The following is a 27,703-nucleotide window of genomic DNA, read 5'->3' as shown; positions in this document are numbered from 1 at the left end:
CCTCCTACTTCATGTGACATTGCACATTCCACATTTTAGCTCATTGAGCATAAGAAATAGGCAAGGCACATGCGGTGACCATAGCTACAAGGCCCCTGTGGCAGACACTGTTGGCTGTCTTCCCAAGGTCATACCAACTTTCCCGGCTTCCTTGCTGGTGTGGCTGTCTCCCACAGCAGAGACAAAAAATGCCAAGTACTCGCATTCTCAGCCTCCCTGGTGACCTTAATTCTGGCCAGTGATGTAAAGGAAAGTCTGCTTGGAATTTATGAGAAAGAAGAAAAGAAAGAAAGGTTTGTCCTCACTCCCCACCTGCCGCCTTTCTGTTTTTAATGTGATTGTGTGAAGATGTGATGCTCAGAACCCAGGAGGCCATGTTGGGACAATGAAGGTCAAGATCAAGAAATTGCAGTGCTGGCCGGGTAGCTCAGTTGGTTAGTGTGGATATGCCAAGGTTGTGGGTTCGATCCCTGGTCAGGGCACATACAAGAATCAACCAATGAGTGCATAAATAAGTGAATAACAAATCAATATTTGTCTCTCTCACCAATCAATCTCTCTCTCTCTCTCTCTCTCTCTCTCTCTCATAATCAATTAAAAAACAAGATCAAGAAACTGCAGAAAAAACAGTGAAGGGAAACAGAGTTTGCCACCCCAAAGTAAGCCTCTTTGCAATATTGATTATTTTGAGCTGATCAATTTTAACAAACGGCAGACATGGGCGAAGCTCTGAAAACTAAGTACAAGTAATCCTTTTAAAGGACATTCACATTTATAAGGGAAATCTCCATTCGTAAGGGTGATTCCCACACTGCCAGAACTTGAAAGGCAGAGGATCATTTTTCCTCCCTAACACCAGCTTAGAGCTTTCTGACTTTTGTTCTGTGATAAAAGTAAGTTATTTTTCACTTGAAAATTTTATTTATATTTTACTTCCATCCAAAAACATCTTAACTAATATTTACTCTTAAAATCAATATAGTTTGCCCACATGAACAGACTGATGATTCAAGATGACTTTCAGGCAGTTCATGGTACCTACCTGGTTATTTCTCGATCCAGTTTCTTTGTTGCTATGGAAAAGCAGTCCTCAACCAAAGGTATGAGGCATGATAGTAAGAAGCTAGGGAAATTCCTTGGCAAGTAGAATGGGGAAACTGAGACAGACAGCTGATTTAAACTGGCCTCATCCAGCACCCAGACTCACCTGCCTCCTTCTCCCTTGCACATCCACTCCCTTAAGCATTAAGCCCTGAAGACAGTGAGGTTCTGATCAGCATCAAATCATCTTAGGAACAAAGCCTCAGGTCTATTGACAACAGACACAGAGTTTTGGTCAAACTAGAGATAACATCTAGGCCAGCGGTTCTCAACCTGTGGGTCGCAACCCCTTTGGGGGTCGAACAGCCCTTTCACAGGGGTTGCCTAAGACCATTGGAAAACACATATTGAATATATAATTACATATTTTTTTGTGATTCATCACTATGCTTTAATTATGTTCAATTTGTAACAATGAAAATACATCCTGCATATCAGATATTTACATTACGATTCATAACAGTAGCAAAACTACAGTTATGAAGTAGCAACGAAAATAATTTTATGGTTGGGGGTCACCATAACATGAGGAACTGTATTAAAGGGTCGCGGCATTAGGAAGGTTGAGAACCTCTGATCTAGGCCTTAGTTGTGTTTTAGCTCCAGGCTCAGAAAAGCAGCAAAACCAGACAAAGTGACACCAAGGCCGACATCAGGACCAGATGCAATAATTAATGACTCCCCTACCTTAGCACCAACCAATCAGTAGAGACCACGAGTATTTAAAGACACACCTGCAAAGCTGATGAATATTCTATTGAGATTCTCCCCGGAAAACGCCCCTAAAATTCCTGCCTTTAGAAAATATAACTCTTAAGACCAAGGACCCAGCGCACACTCTCTAGAGCACTCCCTAGCCTTCTTTTTTCAGGTGTGTATCTTTGCTTTCTTTCTCCTAAACTCTAAGGGTCCCTATGAGACTTGCAACCAAGAGGGCAGTGGGCAGCAGCGGCTCGTGCTGGGCTAACCCCTGAACCAGTCTCCAAGGACCCTTCTTTTGTCTCTGTAACTTGTTTCCTGAGTCCACACAGCCCAGATGATTCACTTCTTCTGCTTCTGTGTGTGACTTTCTTTCTTTCTTCTTCTTCTTTTTTTTTAAACCTCACCAGAGGATATATTTTTATTGATTTTTGAGAGAGAGAGGAACATCAATATGAGCAACATGGATTGATTGCCTCCTGTATGCACCCCAACCTAACTGGGGATGAAACCTGCAACATGGGTATGTGCCCTGACCAGGAATAAAACTGGCAACCTTTTGGTGTATGAAATTATGCTCTAGCCAGCTGAGCCACCTGGCCAGGCCAGGGCTGTGACTTTCTTTTTAAAGCACCAAGGCAACTCTCCGAGCAGCCCACTTGAATCTTCTCTTCTAGTGTACTTAAGCTTCACACGTTAAGTAAACTCCCTCTCGTGCACTAGAGCCCTTGGCTCTGATTTTTTTTTTTGCCGAACTCAAGAACTGAGAGCAACATTGTCAGTAACAGGTATACATGTCATTTGTTGAGATTTAAGTCAAATCTAAATAGAACAATGGCTTGTTAAACAATTTATCCTTTGTGACAAAATTCAACCATCCCAACACTAATGCAATCTTTGTCCTTGATACTTCTATAAACATAAGACAGAATGCCTGTGGACATAAAAATGTGTTTCTCGGAAAAATAGACATTTAAAAATCATTGTGGATAGCATCGTTTGTGGAATGTAAAATATGAAAAGACTCCTCACTACTAAGAGCCAAAAGTAGTGATAAGAACTCAAAAAGAAAAACAAAATTGACTTCCATTTTTTTTTGTTTATGCAACTCATTCTCATGTAATCACAAACTATAATAAAAATTGTAAGTATTTAAACTTGAGGTTTTGAGTTCATCTCAGGAACATTGGCAAAAGGAATCTTTTGCATCTATTCTCAGAAAAATTGGCAAAAACCTACTGTCTCCCATAAACATAACAATTATTTGTTTAGGCAGGAGAATAAAATATGGAAAGGATATTACATTTGTTAGGAAATTGGCTTCAGAGTCAGATCTATCTATCCTGAGGCTATCACTAAATTAATTTGGAGCTCAAATATCAAATCCTGACTAAATTACCTTGTCTGATAGTCTCTCCCTTCTTCTGTTGGGGAGAAAAAATTATCCTCTAACCTTTGAGTTCTCTGGCAGGACTTATAATCAAATTAATATGAAAAAAATTAGAAGGAGAAAAACATTAAAGTTTAATAACATGCATGCCTCTTGAATATACATAAGAGAGACCCAGGAACACTGAGTAGCTTGCCAAAATGGCAGAAGCCACCACCAGAAATACCACCTCCAGCTAAAGACAAAAGACGTTATGGGAGATTACCAGGGAAAGCACAGCAGACAAGGGTAAGATTGTTACTCAGATTTAAGTCCCTGTCTTCTCCTTGATAATGAAGGCAAGCCTGGCACAGAGAGGGAAACTATACAATGGAAATAAATAGTTTTCCTTACAAATGGAAAAGATCTTTACAAAGGGTAACTTGTTTTTCAGACTATCTCCCATCCCTGCTGTTTGTTAAAATTAACCAGCCTAAAATAATGAATATCCCAAAGTGGCATATTTTGGGCTGGCAAAGTCTGCTCCCCTTCACTGTAACTCAAAAGTTATTTTAAAATTAAAAAGTTTATTTAAAACATATACTAGGCTTATGCCCTATATTCTCCTAGTGTGTTCCATTTGCTAGTGACTACAGTCAAAGATCAAACTTGCCTGGCCGGTGTGGCTCAGTGGTTGAGCGTTGACCTATGAACTAGGAGGTCATGGTTCGATTCCCGGTCAGGGCACATGCCGGGTTGTGGGCTCAGTCCCCAGTGTGGGGCTTGCAGGCAGCCGATCAATGATTCTCTCTCATCATTGATGTTTCTATCTCTCTCTCTCCCTCTCCCTTCTCTGAAATCTATAAAAATATATGAAAAAAAAGATCAGAGCACCCTTGTTCCTACTTAAACCATCAGGCCCACATTCCAGACAGGAAACAGGAAGGGAGTGGTTGGACCAGAACTTATTCTGATGGCTGGAGAATTGTCCTCTTTTAGCTGAGCACACTGTTGCCTGGGGGAAAAAAAGATAATTCTGTTACTAAGAAAGAAGATAAGAATGGATATTGGGTAGGCAACCAGCAGTGTGCACAGACCTCCACATGACAATGAAAATGAAGTTGAAGCAAGGACAGTGTTCCTCTAGGGAGCATGAGCATGAAGTTTGTAGTCTGATTAAAACCTGGATTTGATACTACCTCTGCTACTTATTAGCTATAGGGCCTCAGGCAAGCTACTCTCTGAGACCTAATTTTCTCTTGAATAAATGGGGAGGGGAAAAAATGTGCTTAGCAAGGTTACTGTAAAGATTAGCTGAGATAATAAGAGGAGTTTTTAAATTATCTACTGAAAGGTGATTATTAAAAAATATATTTTTATTGATTTCAGAGAGGAAGGGAAATGGAGAGAGAGATGAAACATCAATGATGAGAGAAAATCATAGATTGGCTGCCTTCTACACACACCCCACTGGGGATTGAGCCCACAACCTGGGCATGTGCTCTGACTGGGAATTGAACCCTGACCTCTAATGCTCAACCACTGAACCATGCTGGCTGGGCTGAAAGGTGATTTTAAAAGAGGAGATCCAGGGCAGGAGCTGTACCTAGAAGAGACTCCCAGGACAACTTCATGTTGAAAGCAAAAGCTATTTGATTCTCACAGGTCTGAGAGTGGTCTCCATGGGCTGCGTTCTTTCTGGGAGGCCCAGAGCCTTTCTGCCATAGTGGTCAAATTCTCTGTGATGGTTAATTTTCTGTGTCAACTTGGCTGGGCCATGGTGCTCAGATATATGGTCAAACATTATTCTAGCTCTTTCTGTGAGGGTGTTTCTGGATGAGATTAACATTTACATAAGTGGATTTTTCGTAAAGAGACTGCCCTCCATAAGGATGGCCTCATCCAATCAGTTGAAGCCTAAACAGAACAAAAAACTGACTTCTCTTAAGCAAGAGGGAATTCTGGCAGCTAGAGGCCTTTGGACTTCAACTGCAATGTTGGTTCTTTCCAGGGCATCCAGCCTGATGATCTTTGGACTTGAACTAAAAATTTTGGATTTGTCAGACTTCAAAATTGCTTAACCCAATTCTTTAAAATCTCTCTCTCTCTCTCTCTCTCTCTCTCTCTCTCTCGCTCTTGCTCTCTCATACGTGTGTGTGTGTGTGTGTGTGTGTGTGTGTCTTTTCTATTGGTTCTGTTTTTCTAGAGAAGCCTGAATAATACATTCTCTAACAGAAAACCCAGGGATTAACTTTATTGTAGCCTCTTTGAGCCTAGTTTCTCTGTTGGGAAAAATTACCCTATTAACACATGTCATTAAAATATCATGTATTTGATATCACAAGATGATGACTCAATAACAAGAATACTGGTTACAGTGAGCTTCTGTTATGAAGGGCAAGTGGGGGGTTGGGGAATGAACTCTTAGCTGTGTATAAATATACCTTGCCTACTCCAGCTATTTTAGGACAGAAAATACCATCATACATAAGGTAGGGACTATATAAATAAAAATGTAATATTGACTATATGTTTTATTCATATTACTTTTCAATACTGAGCTGGTGATTTCCTGGAATGCTTATTAATGTGAAAATTAATTGCATTTCTAAAAACTTTTTGCAGATTTTAAAATACAACTTATTAGCAAATACAGCACAACCACAAACACTTTCCAACTGTGAATACATTTATTCATCATTCCTTGATACTTTTTCATCATATATCTCAAAGTGCATTCTTAGTATTTGGTTGGGAAAACGTCAAGTTGGTGCTGAAATATAACTATTGAACTGGATGTGATTTTTCTATTATCCTATCTAATAATAGACAAACATGGTAATTAACCATACCTCCGACACACTTCCCATTGGCTAATCAGAGCGCTATGCAAATTAACTGCCAACCAAGATGGCAGCCGGCAGCCAGGCAGCTGAAGTGAACAGGAGGCTTGCTTGCTCCAGTGAAGGAGGAAGCCAGCGTTCCCTGCCAGCCGCTGCCGGCCTCTGAGCTGCACTCTAAGAAACAATGTTGCAATTATAGAAGCTAAACAAACCCCAGAAACCTGCTTTCAGCCAGCCGGGCCTCAGAGCTGGAGTTGCAACAGTGTTTCAATTATAGAAGCCAAACAAACCCAGATACCTGCTTTCAGCAGCCGAGGTCTCAGAGCTAGAGCCAAGCCTCAGAGCTAAAGCTGGCTCTCAGCTCCAGTGACAGCCATAGAAGGTAAATAAATCCCAGAATAAAAGAAAAAAAAGAAAAAAAGGAGAGGTTGGGAGCTTCAGTTGCCCGCCAGCCTGAAAACGGCCCTCAGCCCCTCACCCAGACTGGCCAGGCATCCCAGTGGGGACCCCCACCCTGAAGGGGGTGTGACCAGCTGCAAACAGCCCTCATCCCCTCATCCAGGCTGGCCAAGCACCCAAGCGGGACCCCCACCCTGATCCAGGACACCCTTCAGGGCAAACCAGCTGGCCCCCACCCATGCACCAGGCCTCTATCCTATATAGTAAAAGGGTAATATGCAAACTGACCCTAACAGCAGAAGGACTGGGAATGACTGGTCACTATGACACACACTGACCACCAGGGGGCAGACGCTCAATGCAGGAGCTGTCCCCTGGTGGTCAGTGTGCTCTCACAGGGGGGAGCTCTGCTCAGCCACAAGCCAGGCTGATGGCTGCCAGTATAGCAGTGGTGGTGGGAGCCTCTCCTGCCTCCTCAGCAGCACTAAGGATGTCCGACTGCAGTTTAGACCTGCTCTCTGCTGGCAAGTTGACATCCCCCGAGGGCTGCCGGGCTGCCAGAGGGATGTCTGATTGCCATCTTAGGCCCAATGCCCCAGGGAGCAGGCCTAAGCCAGCAGGTGGTCATCCCCTGAGGGGTCCCAGATGCGAGAGGGCACAGGCCGGGCTGAGCCCCCCCCCCCCCCCCAGTGCACAAATTTTTGTGCACCGGGCCTCTAGTCTATATTATAAAAACCCTGTGGCCCTAATGCCATGACGACCAAAGACTGGCGAGCATGGGTGGGCGGGGCTGCGCAATTTCGTGCACTGGGCTTCTAGGAAAATATAAAATTCTACATGTAATGATGACCAATTTACACAGGCACACTAGGTAACTGAGAAAGAAGTGATATGTCCATTTATTATTCCTGAATAACTACTTTATGACTATATGCAGGCCTTTTGATCATAAAGTAAGAATTAATTTTCCACTAAAGACAATATATAGCTTTTCTGTATTTAGATGCTTTTGATCACTTAAAGCTTACTGCTTTATTTTTAGCTTTTGCATTCTAAACAGCTGAAATCGTTTTATGAATCATGCCAGTACTCTTCATAACACTCCCTTGAGCTATGTTGGGTATAATCTTTGGGGAATATAAGGTTAATGCAATTAATTTATTAATGTAAGTATTTACATATCATAAGAGAAATACACACATACTCTGAGTGTGTTCAATTCTTAACATTTTTACTGAGATGTAGGTTAAGTAACAGAGACAATTAAATAAATGTCTTTTATATATTTTTTACCATTGGTTTCTCCTATGCAAAACTTCATGTTTATGAATGTCTAAAGATATATGCTGATGATTAAATTTATATTAAACACATACACAAAACATTACTATATTTTTCCTATGTATGTAAATGCATGGGTATAATCTGAAAGGATGCATGCTTAATTGATAACAGTGAATACCTCTGGAGAAGTAGGTCTGGGAACAGGATTGAGCTAATGTTCTAAAAGGACTTTAGCTTTATCTACAATATATAGTATATTCATTATTTTAATAAAATAATTTTTTAAATGAAGATGTTTAATGTGGTTTTTCTTCTTTGCAAAATAGAATTGCTAACAGTATTAGACATACCCATCAACTGGGTCCCTGTAATCTCATATCACTAATTGTGACCTTGGTCACCCAGTAGATGATATATAGACTCTTCTTACCACAAAGAAATGGACATGATAGAGATTTGTTCCACATGAGGCTTCCCTCATATATAGATAATGGCCAAGACAAATAATTGACCCACGTAGCTCTTAAGGCTCTGTTCAGAGTTTTGTTATGCTATGCCCAGGACCAGGGCAAACACTGGACATGCAAAGATGCATGAAAGTGATCTTGTCCTTAAGGAAAGGCGGAGAGAATGGGCAGACATAAATTAAAGAATGAAGATAAAGTAAGAGAAAAGCTAATGGAAATCTGAGCCAAGTCCCTGGGAAACACAGAGAATGGGGTAATGAATGATGCTGAGGACCAAGATGAAGAAGAAATCAGAGCAATTGTTTGACATTTAAGTGGATTCTTCCCCCCCCCCCAGTTCCAGAATTCCCTCTTTTTTCTTTATTGATTAAGGTATTACATATGTGTCCTTATCTCCCCATGCCCCCCCCACTCATGCCCTCACCCCCCCTGGTGTCTGTGTCCATTGGTTTAAGTGGATTCTTAAAGCAAAGTAGATGAGTGCTAGATGCACAGAAGATAATGGGCAGAATTATTAAACTCCCTAATCAAAGACTGCCAGGGGAACCTATTGATGGTCCAAAGCTGGGTGTGTACATATTGAGGAAGGCAGAGCACAACTATTGTGGCATCTCTAAAAGGAGGAGTCAGGGAAGGTCACTCAGAGGCTGCAGTTAATCATCAGATGGTCTTTGGTGATAGTAAGTATGGTCTGGGCAGAAGTTGGTCAGCATTTGTAAATGAGGTGAACTGGAAGAGCCATTTGTCCTTTCTATAGAACATAGGAGTCTGCAGGGTTAGTTATTAGTTTATCTGAGGTCTTACTTGGAAGATGTGCATCAGAAGGAGCTAGGGTTCAATCACTTTGATCTTTAATAGTGTGTGTGGCACGTTGTGCTTCAGTGCAGTTGTTCTGTTTTGTGAGGCAGGATGCATTTTTCAAGCTGCATTTCTGTTTCATTTCTCAGGATCCATTTGTGCACATGTACAGGGCACAAAAGGCCATAGCCTGATTATAAGTGTTGCGTGAAAATAATTACTGAGATTGGATGTCAGCTCTAAGGCCAGGCAGTGATAGATGTTTTTCTGTTCCTCGTTGCCTAGCAGGTCCCTGGGACTTTATTGGCAGTGGGACCATCCAGGGCTTCAGTGTGTGGCAGGAGAGCAAGAACAAATCTGTGAGCGCTCTGATGTCAGAGCCAGAGAAGTGTGTCCAAACAGGTTGTCAAAGCAGGGAAAGCCTGAGATGAGGATGTTGAGCCAGTGTAAGAAAGAACAAAGAATAAGTTGAACAAGTGAGATTCCTAGTGATGTGCTTGCATGTAATACCAGAGGCCAAGAAGTCTATTAAAAACCCATACACCAGATAAGAACTAAATGGTCTCTGGAGTCCTTTCCATATCCAAAACTTAATGTATTCAAAGGATAAAGGACAAAGGATAAAAGAACAAGATAGAACAGATGGACATAAGAGAAAGAGGCGATCATAAAATACATACAATTTTATCAAGAATGGCTTTTATCCACTCATTGCAACATCCCCTTGATGAGTGGTCATGTGCCCTTTCCATGAACTACTTTGAAAGGGGTCCTATACTACTTGAGAATGTTTCCATTTGTGTGTGGACAGTTTTAATATCACCAGGGGCGAAACTGGATCACCTGTAATTTCTGCTGGTTATTTCTGCCTCAGGCACTATACAGCGTATATCTTATCTTCCACACAAAAGAGACCGGCAAATTTTTGAAGGAAGTGCCCAATTTTATCATCTCACCAGTGTTCCTTATTTCTGGCTAAAATTTATTTAAAAATTTTCTTTCCATTTTCATTCTGATAGTTTCTTATTATATACACAGAAATAAATTATAAACATACATATAATTTTTTATTTTCTATAGTTTGGATATTGATAGATATTTTTAAACAGTTAATAACCTTTTTTCATTTTAGAATAGCATTAGATTCCTAAGGAAAGTTGCAGTAAAATTACAGAGTTGCCATTCACCACACACCTAGTTTTTCCTGTAGTTAACATTATTATGGTAGATTTGTTATAGCTAATGAACCAGTAAAGTCCACACTTTACTCATATTTCCTTAGTTCTTACCTAATGTCAAAAAGTTCACATGCCAGTTTTCTGACCTTTATAATCCTGGTCAAAGTTCTCTTTAAATGCCCAGAAATAAACATGATTCTCCAGAAATAATGTAGCTAGGGCAGATCTCTGATAAGAACTAAATAGTGAACAAAAATAGAAAGGGAAGGGTTGGGAAACCCCAAGGACAGATGTGAGGTCAACATCTAGGAGGCTGTTTCTTAAAAGCTTCACACTTCTCATTGGTTAACTTATTTAATCTTCCCCAACAAGCAAGGAGATAAGTGCTGTCATCATCTCCATCTTTAGAGAGGCTCAGAGGGATTACTTAACCTTCCCAGGGTCACACAGAACCTTCCAATCCAGGTGTCTCTGACTCAGAAGCTCAGTGTACCTCTCACTAGTATATATTTTTTTCTTTCTTTTATTATTTTTTTGTTTTTCTTTTACTAGTATATTAAAAAAAAACAAAAACAAAAAACACATGCCATGTCTGCTATCCATGAACCACTAATTGCTCAGACAAGATGGCAACACGAGGGGCATTTAGCCATCCTCTGCAGGTGGGTTCACCTATTTTAAAAAACATTTTAGTTCCTACGATGTGGCAGAAATGGCTGCATTTTGCAGGAGGGAGCCAAACCGGTTTCGGCTATTTTTTCTTTCTTTTATTATTTTTTTTGTTTTTCTTTTACTAGTATATTTTTTTTAAATATATTTTATTGATTTTTTACAGAGAGGAAGGGAGAGGGATAGAGAATTAGAAACATCGATCAGCTGCCTCCTGCACACCCCCTACTGGGGATGTGCCAGCAACCAAGGTACGTGCCCTTGACTGGAATCGAACCCAGGACCCTTCAGTCCATAGGCTGACGCTCTATCCACTGAGCCAAACCAGTCAGGGCTTACTAGTATATTAAAAAAAAACAAAAACATGCCATGTCTGCTATCCATGAACCACTAATTGCTCAGACAAGATGGCAACACGAGGGGCATTTAGCCATCCTCTGCAGGTGGGTTCACCTATTTTAAAAAACATTTTAGTTCCTACGATGTGGCAGAAATGGCTACATTTTGCAGGAGGGACTTTGGAAAGAAAAGAAGGGCAAATTGGGGGACCGGGCTCCAGCTAGTAACCAGGCTTCCAAGAACAATAAATGCTGGAAAACTTGTTTCATCATGTGATTGGAATTGGCAATAAAGAGGAACTATAATTAGGAAACCAATAGTACCCAAGTCCATAAATGTGCAATTTGTACTTCTATTTAAGGTGAACAGGACATTTATCAGGGTTCAGAGGTAAATGGGTGACTCTTAGGAACCTCAAGGTTAAAAACCACTGGTTCACTAACTAGATTCTATGTGGTTGAGAAACTATGAAGAAAGTCCTTTCTTAAATCTTTTGATATAAATTGCCCATTTAATTGCTCATGTAAAGTGATTGTGATACGATAAGCATGTAGTGATGATCACAGCCACCGTTTATTATGCCTCTGATACTGAGAGCCAATCTCTGCCTTAAGTGCTTGACATTCTCTCATTTAATCTTCAAAGACCGTGAGGGAGCTATCCTAATCACCATTCCACAAAGAGTGAGCTGAAGCTTAGAAAGATGAAGCACTCATTGTTAGTAATTTAGTATTGAGCCAAGGTCTGAGGCTGGTCTGTCTGACTCCTGGATGGGGAGGAATAGGGTGCACTTTACCTGCTCCAACAGAAGCCGTATGAGTTGGGGAAAGTGTGATGAGTGGCTGATCTTGACCAGGTCCACCCCCTGGGTTTTGGAAATAAAGGTGTCCTTCAGAGATGAAACAGACAGAAATGTTCAACTAGTCCTGGGATGTACCAATGTGTTGTGTTATGAGGGTCCCATGGTCCAGGTGCCAGGCTAGAACTTTAGGCAAAGAAGCTAAGCCTCACCTATGAGTGGATTGATGAGTTTGATATGGTTTATTCCAATAAACTTATGATACCGTTTTTTCAAAGTAATAGGGAAACCTGCTAGATACATCCAGGTATGAGGAAATAAGCGTTACCTACCCACGCAGGTAGGGGGAATGTGAGAAAGATTGGGGAGATGGAGACATAAATACAGGGAGAAGAAGGAGGACAAGCCTGGTGGTTGTCTTCTGAAACCACAGGGTGTTGTCTTCCTGCACGAAATAATGATAATAAACATTTTTTGAGTACTTACAAGATGCATGCATTTATGTGAGCACTTCACAACTCTACCAAGTAGGTGCTATGTACATGAGAGAGGCTCCCAGAGGTGAAGGAATTCTCATAAAGTCACTCAGGTTTGTCTGACTCAAAAGCTAAGAATGTATTGTATTTCTTAATCCATGTATGTATCACCTATTGTTCAGGCTGACGTCTCTCAAGCCCTTCTCAAAGAAGGCACGGAGGCAAAGAAAGGTGTGGAGAGAAGGGTCGTGGATGATCTGAAATAGAGTGTTTCTGGATAGGGCTCTCAGGGAAACCTATACAGGTAATTGTTTAGCTTGTCTATGGGTATGAACTTTGTGTTTTCCTTGCTTATGTTCCTTTGTCTTCAGTCAAGTTTCTTTGGAAAATTCCAGTCTGCTTCTGCTGTACTGAGAGAAACAATGTTCTTTTGTTTATGCTTGAGCCAAAGAGTGAGAACAACACTTTCTCTGTCAGGGGTGGAGGGAAGGATGGAACAGGGTGGCGGTTGGCATGGGGTAACAGTTGATACAAAGTGAGAGAAGCCTAAAAGGGAGACGCTGTGCACAAACACTCCTGGGTCCTTTTCTCCTGTGTGTATTGTGGCAAAAGGGAGGGCAGGGAAAGGGGGCAGGTGCCTTTCCACTTGTGTAGCTGTCGTCTCTTGACTGCAGATGCTCTAGGTGAAACGGGCATCCTGTGGATCATATGGAGGGATCTTTTGGGGAGGTCTCTAGAGGAGCTCATCACTGTTTCTCCTTTTTGGGATACATGAGCCTGGTGTCTTTTAAAGTCCATCAGTTCCTTCTTCTCTCCCCCTTGTTGGGGTCCTCTTGCCCTACAGGTAGTCTTCTTGGGTGGGGTACCCTCAAGATAGCACCAACTTGCTTGTACAATCTTTTTCATTGTACACTTGGCCAGAGAAACTTCCACATCCTTGCCATGCCTGTTGGAAATCTGACTCATTGATAAAACAATTGCGTTGTAATTGACGCACTCATGTTTTACCAGCTAAGCCAAAAACAGTGCCATCTCTGAGAACATCCACTGTTCTGCGTGAGCAAAGAAGCAGGCTGCTCCTCTACTGTCCCCTCTCCTCCTTATCATCACCTCCCAGTTCCTTTTTCTTCTGCTTAAATAGGCACATAGAGTAGATGAACAATTCCAGGGCATAATCCTAACGTCAGCCGGAAAATGGCTCTCTTCTTGCAGGCACTTCCCAAATTTATGAATTGACAGTGGTTCTTTCACTGTTCTCCTCATGCGGCCTGTGGGGGATGGGACAGGAAGAAGCAGGAAAAAGCCTGGTGGAGTAAGGGAGCTCACAATCCTGATACATGATTTTGAATTCTTGGTTTTTTGTGTATAAGCTGCTGGTGACAAGGATGATAGTTGGAGTAGCAAATCTAGCTTTGCTTTTAGCAAATTCTGAGGGCACATATCTGAAGGCTTTCTTCAGAACTGAAGGTGGAAAGTACAGATATCGGCTTTTGCATCTAATGTTCTCAACTTTAGGGTTTGCCCAGCAATCAGGCAACAGGAACAATTTTGTTCAACATTCAATTATGTGCATTACTGCAAAAACAAAGGCACAGAAATGTGCTTTTCTCAATTATAGGGTCAATGTGAGAGTAAAATGAAATAGTGTGAGGGCTAACAGCCATGGTAGCTCTTAAATCAGTGGTAGCCATGAGAGTTCGACAATCCCTAATTTGAAACCTGTAGGGCCAACTGTGTTCCAGAATTCAGAAGTTTGGGGATTTTAAATTTGGTAATTCTACATATTATGTAGCACCTCCAGGGGGTCTGGAGCAAAACCTTCTAATCAAATACATTTATATTTCTGCAGTGAAACATATAAATAAGTGGTTTAAATAAAGACATTAAGTAGTCTAATATCAGGTCTAATGATAACCTGTCCCTATATGTGTTCAGACCAGTATATGGTTTTGGCATCAAATGAGTTGTGATTAAATTGTCAACTTTCAGAGTTCCTAAAATATCAGTTTCAGACACAACATTATGAACTTGAATGGATAATACAAGGTCTTTGTTCAAGGAACTGAAAACTAACAAAACAAGTCACTGGACTACAGTTATCTTCACTGCCAATTCCCAACAATGCATCATTGATCTGGCCCTTTGCAAAATAAACTGCTTCATTTGACCCATTCATGTTTTACGGAGCTAGCCTAAAACAATGCCCTTTCTAAGTGCATCTACCACTCCGGCTAAAGTATTTGGTGTCTAGCAGACAGACCTCTTGGATGGCTATAACAGTATTGAGATTTATTAAATGGTGCCCTGCTGGTTAACAAGCATTCATACAACTCTGAAACATGCCTCTAATTATAACCAGGGAGCGTCGGGCACAAGGCTAAGTTCATTGGGAATTATATCCACCTTAAAGAACATAGAGTACACCTCTTATTATTAGTCCCTTTAAAGTATTGCATTCTGGCTACTATCAGTTGCTTTATATATGCCACGGAATTTGGCCAAGCTCCAGGCAATCAAGGATTCCTTCTACTTTTGAATGGCTCTTTTTTTTTTAAGTTTAAAAAAAGGTAGAATAAAAACTATAAATTTAATCCACAGAGTTCCCAGATTACTTAAGTTTATTATTTAGCTTGAGATATTTACTACCAATTAATTGACTCATTTAAAATAATATACTGTAGAAAGCTTCATGTTGTGCTAAAAATATTTTAATATTAACTTATTAGGGTAACAAGAGTGATATTTTTAGCACAATGTTTAAAGGGTCTTAGAGCTTTAGAATTGAAAGACTATGTTCATAACCTCCACAGATTTGGCATGAAATATAATTTTAAATAAATATTTAGGATGATAAACACTCAATTTAGATTGTTATCCCTGTAGGGAAGGAAATACAATCTCAATTGTATTGAGAAAAACTTATTCTTTAGACTGGATTAAAAGTACATGGGTATTTATTGTTCTTCATATGTTTTGAATGTCTCAAATATTTCATGATAAGTATATATTGCATTAACTCATTTAGGTAAGGGCAAGAGAAGCACAACATATATTTCTATGTTAAATATCTTAAAAATGACCTACTATTTAATCCTCAGCCATCTTCCATGGATTTGCTTCCCGTGTCCTCGGATATTTCTTGAGTATTGAATGCCCTTCATGCTCAAAATTCTTTATAGGAATTAGTTGGTAGACAGAGGGAAAGGCCTGCAGACAAAGTGTCTGTGGAAAATGATTCCATACTGAATGTGAAATTGGACATTTTATTCTTACAGGGAGATTGATAGCGCTGGAGGGACCCCTGGCCTCCTCCAGAGGCCACTGTGATCTCATTTCCGCCTCCTCGGTCCATCTGCTCTTCTACGTCTCCTCCAAGCCTACCTTTACATGATGCAGAAATTGGTCATTGGTCATGCTATCTGCATCTCTTGTGTGCTTCCTTTCTCATGGAAGCTATTGAAGTAAGGCATCATTATTACATGAGAGTGGCCTTTCCCAGAATCCCAGGCTTTTTCCCATGAAACTTTATATGCTGTAAGAACCAGAGTCCACATCAGTCATCCTTAACAAGATGTGGGAACCCAACTATGGGCCTATTTGGCAGGCAGAAAAATCTCCTTCAAAACAAATGGTAAACAAACATTATGAAAATGCTTTTTTAGCATTGGTGACACAAATTTAGGATATTCAACCGTGTCTCATATTAAAATTTTATTCTCTTTTTAGATATCATCCCAGTAATTATATAACATTCCATTATGAGTGTAGTTCAGATAATAAAGGCCTTTGATATCATGTACATAGGTGCTCTGTATAATGCTTGCAATATGAGTGTTCTTAGGATCTTAGAGAAGTATGTTTATTTCTCTGAAGTGAAATGTGCTAAAATTAAGATCTTCAAATAAACTCATGATTTTCAAAATGTGTTGCTTCATGAAGAGGAAACCTAGGTTTTGTTGGTGTTGTTTATCCTTCTGCCTGTGGTCTGCCCTTTGGGGAAATGGGCCGTTCTAAGTCCTTTTGGCACAGTAGCTGTCTCTGCTATTAACCCCCCAAAGAGGTGTGGAAAACACCAGGAGCAGAATCAAGGAAGAATAGGAAATCAAACTCTGGTGAGAGTGTCCAGAACTCACAGTCGGGAGTGTTGTCACATTAAATAGGGTAAAGGAAAGAGACTCAGGGGCTGTGTCCAGCACAGCTCTGGTTTGGTGAATGAAGACAAGACCCTGGTTTTATTGCTTCCATGGACAGTGGTCTGGTCAATTGTTTGTGAATCTGCGTAATGTGTTCTGAGGAGGTTGGACCCACAGCTCTAAAGATCCCAGAGTAAATTCATTTATATTGAAAAAGCAATCCAAAATTATCTCCTTCAAAGGATAGGTTGGTTACATATCTCCAGCAATGAAATACTCAAGCTTGGAACTCCCAAGTACACATTCAGTAATTACACACCAGAGAGGAGACTCCATTCAGGGAAAGCATAATTTATTCGTATTTAAACATTCCTTTACTGTTTGACAATGCAGTGATACCACCAAGGGGTACCAGGGATTTATAAACATTTGTCTTCATGCCATCATGCTGTAGAAAGCAGCCAAAGTGCTCACCTTAGATTCTCTTAGCCCCTTCCGCACAGACAGGGAGGCACACGCATTGTCAACGACACATGTAGAATTAATGTGTCTCATATCGCTTGGCCTCCTGTGAGAAAATCACAGATTTCATGGCTCTTTCAAGCAGTTTCAGGAGACCTGGCAGCTCTTGCAATCTGTAAATGTGGAAACTTCATTAATTCTAATTAAGTGTCAGAAATGAAAATCGAAAACACACAAAGAGGCTTTTCCTTAATAAGGAATGTTAACAACATGTGACCTTAGCTGTGTGACAAAGACAGTACTTGTACTAGAGGCTAAGGTGTGGGGACTGTTGTGGAGAGTATTAAAAGTGCTCTGAAAAGGAAATTTCATTATTTTTAATGATAAGTGTCAGGTGGGAGAAATGGGTAAACTGCTTTTTGTTTTTGCTTTAAATACATTGAATTAAAAAAACCCATAAATATACTACTCTCTTCATAATGAAAATGAAAATTTATAAATCACTCAGAAGATATGATCAATGTAAATAAGCTGGTGATTTAGACACCTTTACTTTTTAGCTTATATTGTCAATCGAATGTCTATCATACAAATCAGATAATTGCTAAATCTCCACCTTAATTTCTTCAGATTAGACACAATGTAAATCATTGATCCAGGCTACAAGGTAATTTTATTATAAATTTAAAAATAGCTTTTAATAAACCAATTAAAGAAGTCTTTGTGTGCGTATTAAACATATATAAAATACTGCCTGGTGTTTTGCTAGAATCACTCTCAAATTGCTCTCAACGCTGTAGACTCCAGAACCTTCTCACTGAACCTGCAGCATCCGCTTTGGGCCTTGCAGTATGGGTGGGAGTTTGAAGATAGTGGGGGTGGTGGCAGCATTCCAGTAGAATGTACGGATGGGAAAATGTGAAACATATTTTAGAAAGTATAGGTCCAGTTTGAGTTGTGGAAGAGGAAGTGGTGAGAGCTGCGGTTGAAAAGTTAGATTGGAATCAGGTGGTGACAGTTCTCGAATGCTATTCTGAGTTGGCACAGGACTCAGAAAGTAGTGGGAGAGAAATTATTAGGTATGTGCATCTAGCCTTGCTCAGCTCTCTCACTCCATAATGTGGTTCTGAGCCAAGGCAAGAATTACTTCTGATATCCAACCTTGATCTGTTTCTTAAGCTGGTTAAAAACAAGACTAACAAGTTGTGTGTGTATTTGGAGAAACTAGAAGCCTGAATCCTTGAGGTCAGGGACCTTGTTCTATTTATTTTGGTATGCTTAGCACCACACTTAAATTTGGCATGTGATTATACTGCTTATTAACTGTTCATTCTGGTTTTTATCTTCTCAATCATTATGTAGAAAACAATAAAGGTAGGACCACACCCCATATATTGCCTTATTTTTCGTAATTGTATTTTTAAATTACAAAAAGACACTGAACATGTATAACTAACCAAACACAATGTGTTGTATTGGACCTTGGCTTGAAAAAAAAAAAAAGGTACAAAAGGTATTCCTGGGATATTTGGAGAAATTTGAATATGATCTAGGTAGATGAGAATATTATGAAATTATTACTCATTCTCTTGGTGCCTATAACTAACTTTCAAATGTTCAGCAACATGAACGGAAATAAAGCAAACATATCAAAATGTTACTAATTTTTGAATCTGGGTGGATGATATGTAAGTATTCATTTTACTATTCTTTTCCTTTCCTAAATGTTTGAAATTATTCATAGTAAAAAGTTGGGAAAGCTTTTAATTTGAAAAATATACTCCAGTCAGTGTTCTTGGTTTCTAATAAATAAACCAACTCAGGCTAACTTAGGGGGAAAAAAGTCTTTATTAAAGAGATAGTGGGTAGCTCACAGACTCTTTGGGAAGGCTTGAAAATCATACTGCCCTACAGGTCTTACGAAGAGCTCCTTGCCTGCCCTAGTGATGTCACAGCTGGTTCAGCTAACCCCACCTGGGTGCTGCAATTTCTGATATGTCTTCCTCCGGAGTTGGGCTATAGCTGCCAGCCAGCTGCTGCCTCTCCTGGGCCAGATAAGCCCCTGACTCATGTAGCCCATGCCCTGACCACAAGGGACTATGGGAAAGCACGTAGCTTGTATTTCAGTTTCTAGTTTCTAGAGTGGAATGCTTTGCCTGCTTCATAAGGTGAGGAATTATCCAGGAATAGCAAAAGTGGTTCAGATGTGTTGGCCAAGAACAATAACAAAATTCAACTGCTTCTCCAATGGAAATAGATGTCTATATTATTAAAGGTAAAAGTTATACTTCCCAGAGGAAGTCACAGTTTGACATGCAGGCATGGGTGTGTGTATGTATCTATTGAAAGTATTGATAACATATATAGATTCTTTACATAACAATAATGATGGTAGTAGCTAATGTGTACAGAACAATTTCTGTGTACCAGATACCACTTTAATATATTTTTATATGAATTAAAGTAATGCTCACAATAACCCTATAAGATAGATACAAACATTACTATTTTTGTTTTTCTATGAGGAAACTGAAGTTCCAAAGGTTAAGTAAATATTTAAACTATGCAAGTTCTCAGAGCTAGTAAGTGGTGCAGCCAGGATTATGAATCCAAATAGAGACTGTGCTCTTTAATGACAGCCTCTCTGATAATTATTGTTCTATTGTTTTGTGTATTCACATATCAGTATATTGGAGAAGGTGAAGACATAAGGCAGTAACAGCTGGAAGGAAATACAGATCAAGGGAATTTTAAAAAAATTACTTAAGAATCTTGAACAATGTTGAAAAGACACTGGGAAAAATCCAGTGGAGATGGAGGGCTTGAATATATGATGATACAGGATTCCTGAGAAGGTGGGAGGGGATGGGATCTGTGGGAATAAAACCACATTTCAGCCTAAAACTTTGATTCCACCTTTGTTAAAATTAAAACTTTTAATATTTCCTCGAAATAACTTTTATTAATTAAAAAAACCCCACATTGTGACTCAAAAAATAAAGGTATGTGATGAGAAACACAGAGGAAAGAAAGAACCTTATTGACATTAAGTGCCTAAAGAATTCAAAGTACTGTGTTGGCTATTACTCTTCTCAATAAGATAAGGAAGAGAGGTTGGATAATATGTACATTCCAGTGACCTCTCAGTTGCACAAGAACACTCTTAGGAGCCAGGTGGGGCAAAGGTCTTACTAAAGTATAAACCTCTGCAGGCTCGGTTTCTTTTTTGTTGTTGTTAATCTTCACCCAAGGATATTTTTGTTATGCCCAGATTTCAGGATCCCCAAGAAACCACATCAGGGAGCCAGCCAGTCCGATGCAAAAGCATAAGAGTCTTTATTCGAGCTAGCTCGGCTCCCCCACCTTGCCGACGCAGCGACAGGAAGCAGAGAGAGATAACTCTGTGTGGAGACGGGTTATATAGGGGGAGTTGGAGGAAGGGGAGGAGAAAGGACTGTGCTCTGCCGATTGGCCAGGCACAAGTCTGTGTCTTGTTCCTGGGTGTGGCTAGCAGAGGCTTAGACTTCCGGGAAGAAGCTCCTTGCCAAGCACGTGGCCAAGGTAAGATGGAGCACTTACCCTGGGGCAAGGTGGAGGGCGTAGCCCTTACCCTGAGGCAAGGTGGAGGGCCTAGCCCTCGCCCTTTCAATTTTTCCATTGATTTTTAAGGAGAATGGAAGAGAGAGGGATTCATTTATTTTCTTACCTTTGCTGTCATACGTTATAATAGAGAAACGATGTCTTTTAGATATTTTTCCAATCAAAATACAGGATAAGTGGTAAGTTAGGCCAACTGCCTAGAAACTACTTGAAATTGTCATTGCTTCAGAAATGTCATGGGATACTGAGGGATTTATTTTGCAATAATTCTTTGACCAGATCTATGATCTCTTATTCACTATTTTGAAATCCAAAACCTTTGATCAAATGTGTGTTTTTTTAACATTTGGTGGCAAAACCTCTTCTGACCCAAATTCATCTGTCCATAAAACATGACCTGGAACCATGGTCAAGTGGCAAAACCTAAAATAAGACACTGTGCTGCCTCAGACCTTGTGGAAGGTTGTATAACATAAAGTATACTTTTCTAAGGTCTGAAAAATTCAGACTCCTGAAATCCATTTGGCTCAAAGGTTTCATATAAGGGATTATGGATCTATATGTCTTATAGCCATTGTATACATTGCTATACATATAATAGGTTAATTTTTAAAAATTCAATTAAATACAGAAACAGTATATATTTATCTTGCTGGAAAAATCATTGTCCAAAAACTTAAGGCATTATTATTAGCAGGACTAATAGGACTAAAGTAAGTTAAAGTTCCAAAATGAATATCTTCATGGGAGAGAATAAGGTCTAAAAATTCAGGAAATTATTAAAAATAAATAAATACCTGCATAAAATGTTTTCCAATTGTAACTTTTATTAAGAATATTGTTTTTATGATTTCATTAAGTGAAAATCGGTGGTAATTAGAATATACAGAGTGACATCGCTGAAAAATTGCACTTATAAAGTTTACTGCTATATTTACATTTAAGGGACAGGTATTTCTACTACCAGAAGGTTATTATCAGTAGCACCAATGATTATTGATATTATCATACTGTTTTCTTCATCTGTCAAATAAGGAAGTTGGGGCTAAATATTCTTCTGAAATTCTGTGAAAAAGTAGAATCTACAGACAAGATTAAGTTCAAAAATTTCAATTAACAGGAAAGAAATTAATCATCAAATATTGAGAACCTATTATTATTGAAAGTATTATAAATTTAATTAAGTGGAAGTGAAGATGAAAGTGTATGAAAGAGGATTTTGTAGTTCTGTACTTAGGAAGTGTTACAATGTTTAGTGTGATCTAATTTATTATCCTTTCATCCCTGATGATATTGCAAATTTTATCAGAGTTTTATGGCAACCCAGGATATGATGACTAGAACAGAACACACTTGCTTCCGTGGAATTAGGATTCAGAGTGAATGCTGTGGATGAAAAAAGGGCCACATGCTAACCTGACAAGCTCAGGGAAGGCCTGCATGGCAGTCTTGCAAACACAAAGACCTAAAGTAACCACAAAGGATGGTCTGAAATTAAAACTTTAACTAAAAGCAGTTATGGTGGGTAGTCATGTCCTAGGCTGGTATCTTCCCTGACAAAGGTCAGTCTTTACCTTAACCAAGTCTATTGTCTTTTTACATCTGAAAGAACATATCCTTGAAATACTTGGGTAACTTGTAACTTCCCTTTTTCTGGACCTCCCAGGGCACAACCAAATGCCCTGGGTGTCAGGACAGATACCACAAATTCCTTCATTGTTATTGTTATCATATTAATGTTGACTGTTAACTATCCTGTACCCACCTAAGTAAAAGAAGTATGTGTCTATCATTTTATTTTTCTCAGAGGTTTCCTTGCTTTGCTTTCTCCTGCCTCCCTAATCTATCAGCAATGGATTTCATGTAACCCACCTACATCTCCTCCTTTGACTGTAATGTATAAAACAACATGAAAAACTGCCATTCTCCGGAGCATTATCCTAATACAGTACATTGAGACTCAGCTTTTGGGCAGTTGTCGACAGTTTGGCTCAAATAAACTCACAAAAATTCTTTTCGTGTTTGAATGTTTTTTACCTTAATAATGCCTACTATAGGGAGGTAAGATCCTATATAATAAAAGGCTAATATGCAAATAGACCAAACTGCGGAACGACCCGCATTTCTGAGTTATCTGCTTTTACTGTGTTATTCTGTGTGTATGACTTTTGTCCTGTATTCTCTGTTCAATTATCTATCTACACTAATAAAAGAGAAACATGGTAATTAGCGTACGACCACTACCCTTCCCATTGGCTAATCAGCATATCCTTATGCAAATTAACTGTCAGCCAAGATGGCGGCTGGCAGCCATGCACTGAAGCGAACAGGGAGGCTTGCTTGCTCCAGTGACTGCGGACTCCAACGTTCCCCGCCTAACTTGCCGGCCTCTCAGCTGCAACTCTAAGCAACTATGTTGCAAATATAGAAGCTAAACCAAACCCCAGTCAGCCGGGCTTCAGCCAGCCGGACCACAACATTGTATCAATGTTTTCAGCAGCGAGGCCTCAGAGCTAAAGCTGGCCCAGAATAGAAAAAAAAAAAAAAGAAAAAAAGGAGCGGTTGGGAGCTTCAGTCACCCGCCAACATGAAAACGGCCCTCAGCCCCTCAGCCAGCCTGGCCAGGCACCCCAGTGGGGGACCCCCACCCTGATCCAGGACACCCTTCAGGGCAAACTAGCCGGCCCCCACCCGTGCACCAGGCCTCTATTCTATATAGTAAAAGGGTAATATGCCTCCCGGCACCGGGATCAGCGGAACAGCGAGGCTCCCGGCACCGGGATCAGCGTGACAGGGGGCAGCGCCCAAACCCCCTGATCGCCCTGCGGCTCTGTGTGTGACAGGGGAAGGCGCCCCAACCCCCTGATCAGCCCTGCTCTGTGCCTGATAGGGGGGAGCTCCCCAACCCCCTGATCCCTGCGGGCCCTGCTCTGTGAGTGACAGGGTGCCCCAACCCCCCTCCCCCCACTGGCCCTGCTCTGTGAGTGACAGGGGGCAGCGCCCCAACCCCCTGATCGGCCTGCTCTGTGAGTGATGGGGTGGCGCTGCAACCTCCCCATCGACCCTGCCTTGAGTGTGACAGGGGGCGGTGCCCCAACTCCCCAATCAGCCCTACCCTGAGCGTGACTAAGGGTGGCATCGCAACCTCCCAATCCGCCCTGCTCTGTGCATGACAGGGGGCGGCGCCCCAACTCCCCAATCGGCCCTGCTCTGAGCCCCACCAGGGGCTGCACCTAGGGATTGGGCGTGCCCTCTGCCACCTGGGAGCAGGCCTAAGCCAGCAGGTAGTTATCTCCCGAGGGGTCCCAGACTGCGAGAGGGCACAGGCCGGGCTGGGGGACCCCCCTTCCCCCCCCCCCGAGTGCACAAATTTTTGTGCACCGGGCCTCTAGTATATATATAAAGGCCTGAACAACCGTTACAACTGGTCAATTGGTGGCAATGATGCACACTGACCACCAGGGGGCAGATGCTCAATGCAGCAGCTGCCCCCTGGTGGTCAGTGCGACAGAAACCAGGCTCATGGCTGGCGAGCACAGTGGCGGTGGCAGCACTAAGGATGTCCGTGGGGAGCAGGCCTAAGCTGTCAGTCGGACATCCCCTGAGGGCTCCCGGACTGCGAGAGGGCACAGGCTGGGCTGAGGAACCCTCCCTCGAGTGCATGAATTTCATGCACTGGGCCTCTAGTATACTATAATAATCAAGTAATTTTATAAGTTACTAGAGGCCCGGTGCACAAATTCATGCAGGGGTGGGGTCCCTTGGCCTGGCCGGCAATCGGAGCCAGCTAGCCAGGGGGAGGGACCATGGGAGGTTGGCTGGCTGAGGGAGTTTGGTTGTGGGAGCACACTGACCACCTGGGGGCAGCTCCTGCATTGAGCGTCTGCCCCCTGGTGGTCAGTGCGTTGTCATAGCCACAGGTCGATGGGTTGTTAGGTCGACCTGTTGTAATGGTTGCTTAGGCTTTTATATATATAGATAATTGAACAGAGAATACAGGACAAAAGTCACACATACAAAGTAACACATAGTAAAAGCAGATAACTCAGAAATGCAGGTAGAAAGAGGCCACTGCTAGGGCAAGAGGAAATAGAATCACAGAACATTAGAGTTGAAAAGCTCCTAGGAGTCACTGAGGTTTTTACAGAGAACAAAACCTCACAAATAAGAAAAGGACAGTGTCAACAACAACAACAAAATAGAGTTAAAAATAAAACAATTAAAAGACCACACAGGACCAGGGGTTGGGAGAGCGCCTTGGGGTGAGGGGTTGCAGCTCCAGCTGTGGGTGGCTCCTTCACTTCTATGGCTGGACACATTCTGATCTATAAAGTGAAAGGATTCGCTTCAACAGATTTTTTAAGAGCCACGCAGTGATCTGGTGATTGTCCATATACCTCTGGCCTATCCTTTCCACTTTACCGGAAATTTACTTAATTTTCCGGTAAATTAAAAAGTCATAAATGCAAACCCAAACGGACCCTCTTTAGTGGCGACTAAGTTTCAGAGCGAAACGACAGGGCCTAAGAAAGAGGAGGATCCGGGGAGGAGGAAAGGCAGGCTCAGACTTAGGAGGGTAAAGTGAGTGCCGGCCAGACTGGAGGGGGAACGCGAGTAGGGGAACTCTCCCCTCTCCCAACCCGAGGCGGCGGAAGGGGCGGACCCATGGGCGGAAGTGACGTAGCCGGCTTTGGGCTCTGAAGGGAGGCGTAGCCGGTCACTGGAGGTGGCATTGGTGGCGGAAGAGGTTCGGCGGTTGATGGCGGCTCCGTCTCGGGAGCCTCAGTAGGACTCCCCGTTTGTCCGGGAGCCCCTCCCTGGGTAAGCGCTTTGCCCGGCCCGGCGCCCTGTGCGCGGGACCCCAGCGGAGCCCTTTGGGGGCTCGGGAGACGCCCCTCAGCTCCTAGACTCTAGGGCCTGGCGGGTCTCGGGAATGGTCTCCGTGGTGACGACGCACAAAATGACGACGCTATCCCTGTCGAGGACAGCCTTTCCTCCCGGGCCGCGATTGTGACAGGGAGTGGGCGAATTCAGTTGGCAGTGGATTTGGAAAAAGGCGACGGGTGGTTGCCCCACGCCGCGGGGAGGCCGGGATAAGCCTTCGCGAGTTGGGGGAGGCGTGTGGGACGTGGGCGCTATGGCGGGGGCGAGTGGCGGGGGACCCCCAAAGCAGAAACGGGCCTGCCCGAGGCTCAGCTCTCGGGCGAGTGGTGTGAGGGTGCTGCCGGCCTAGGTAAGTTTGGGCAAACCTCTAGGTCGAGTCCGGGAAGGACGCTGGGGTTTGCTGGTGCGGACGGAACCCCAGTGTTTTGGTTTGAGTCGCCGGTGGAGGAGGCGGAGACTCCCTGCGCCGCCCACGGTCGCGGCGGGCGGAGTTAGCCCGGTCTCCGGCCGCACCTGGGGTGCGGGATTAGATAACGCTTTTTTTCCGGCTGTTTATAAATGGCGCTGAAGCACAGCGTTCCCGGGGAACTTAGCAGATCTCCTGGGAGAGAGTCACATCTTCCTTTGCTTAGGCAACTGTTGTTGATTTCACAACTCTCCTTCCGGTCCAGCCGACACTCCGCTGGGCCGCAGTGTGTTGACACGTCGGGAGTGTGCGCTCCTCGCTTTGGAAAATTGTTGGGGGGGGGGGGGGGGGGTGGAGAGGGCGGAGAAGTGTGTGTGTGTGCGTGTTTGTTGATAAACATATATTACCCTATTCATAATAGCTTTGCTTGAAAACACTGTGGCATTTGACCTACATGTATTAGGTTTCAAAAAGTAGTTATGGATTACTATTAAGTCGGGGATTTAGATCGAAAAATCCAAATTTTTCAACTGTCTGCTTTCCGCTAATTGCAAGGTTTCTACAAACCGCGCACAGACAATTACTAATTATAGTTTTGGGGCTCAATTCCAAAAAGCTTTTAAAGAGATTACTTGATTAACCAGTTAATCTAAACATGGGTTAGTTGCCTTCAGGTGCCATTCGGGTGTAGAGAAGGCCTTAGTTTTGTTCTTAGTAAGGGTGAACTTGATTTCTTGAAGGATTACTTGATTACATTAGAGACGAGGTCTTACTAGGGTTGGGTCTTTTTTTTTCAACTTCAAAGAACATTTTGTAATTTTTGTTTTCTACTTATCACATTTTTTAATTGTACACTTCTGTTTACAATTATGGCCTCAGCCATTTATGTAGAATTAACCAGTAAATTCCTTTTCCTTAACAAAATAGCAGGTATCTTGGAATTTTAAGTTTCAACATTTTTAATGATGTTAAATAATTATGAAAGATCCTAACTACTTTTTTCTATACTACTATGGCGGAATTATCTCAGGTGAAGCTTATTGGTTTGTATTCTTTTGCAATTTGCATACTGTTAAGTAAGATTTTGGCTGGATGAACGCCTGGCTTTTTAGTTTATTTTGCCTCAAATAAATCCGTAATAGAAGAGAAAAAAATTCTCCCCTCTAATATAGTATATGGGCCATGATCGTAGCATTTTAGAAACCAACTTTTAAAACAGTCTAAAATAGTAAAAAGTGATGTCAGTGACCCCTGAGCAGAGAACTCACCTGTAAAGAGTTCTGGAGGTAGATCCCTGTCAGAGTGCAAATTAACAGATGGGTGGCTTTTCTGCCTCCGAGAAAGAATGTTAGTAATATTTTTCTGGTGTGTAAACTAGCTGCTAGTCTTTGTTTAAGTTATAGTATGAATAATTGGAAACTATTAAAATGTCAGACATTTTATCCTTCATATATTTGTGTGTCCTATAGGACTGAAGTTTGGAGGTAATTATAAATTTTATATATTTTTAAGTGAAGATTTAAAAAAATAATTTTGCTAAGTTTGTCAACCACTACTTGTAATGCGTTTTCACTACTAATTTTTATTTGCTGTGGTTTTACTTTTATTATGGAAAATTTCAAACATACATAAGGAGAACAAAGTAAAAAGAACCACTGTTTTGCTAATCTTGTTTTATTACCTCCCTCAAACATTTTTTCCTCATTGAGTTTTAAAATAAAATCCAAGACATCAGGGTATTTCACTTATAATTAGTTTAGCATGTTTAAGTGGTAAGAACTTTGAAAAAATACAATC

The 27,703-nt window shown here is 41.6% G+C and overlaps 1 protein-coding gene and 1 long non-coding RNA gene across 6 annotated transcripts in view; both read left to right on the top strand.

The window, feature by feature from the left end:
• The first annotated feature begins 1,042 nt into the window (after positions 1-1,042).
• Positions 1,043-16,192, top strand: LOC111826053. The gene is made up of 3 exons (XR_002829296.1): positions 1,043-1,100; positions 12,604-12,725; positions 15,697-16,192. It is a non-coding gene; the product is annotated as an uncharacterized LOC111826053 (long non-coding RNA).
• A 9,126-nt stretch (positions 16,193-25,318) lies between these two features.
• Positions 25,319-27,703, top strand: part of TAX1BP1 (Tax1 binding protein 1) — a 53,733-nt gene continuing 51,348 nt past the window's right edge. For all 5 annotated transcript variants that reach the window (XM_023753830.1, XM_023753832.1, XM_023753831.1 and 2 more), the window contains exon 1: positions 25,319-25,437. The gene's annotated coding sequence lies outside the window, so the exon portion shown is untranslated. The remainder of the gene's footprint in view (positions 25,438-27,703) is intronic.

Source organism: Myotis lucifugus, unplaced genomic scaffold, assembly GCF_000147115.1.
Source record: "Myotis lucifugus unplaced genomic scaffold, Myoluc2.0 scaffold_52, whole genome shotgun sequence".
In the NCBI taxonomy this organism is placed as follows: Eukaryota; Metazoa; Chordata; class Mammalia; order Chiroptera; family Vespertilionidae; genus Myotis; species Myotis lucifugus.
This window is presented reverse-complemented; position numbering and strand designations above follow the sequence as displayed.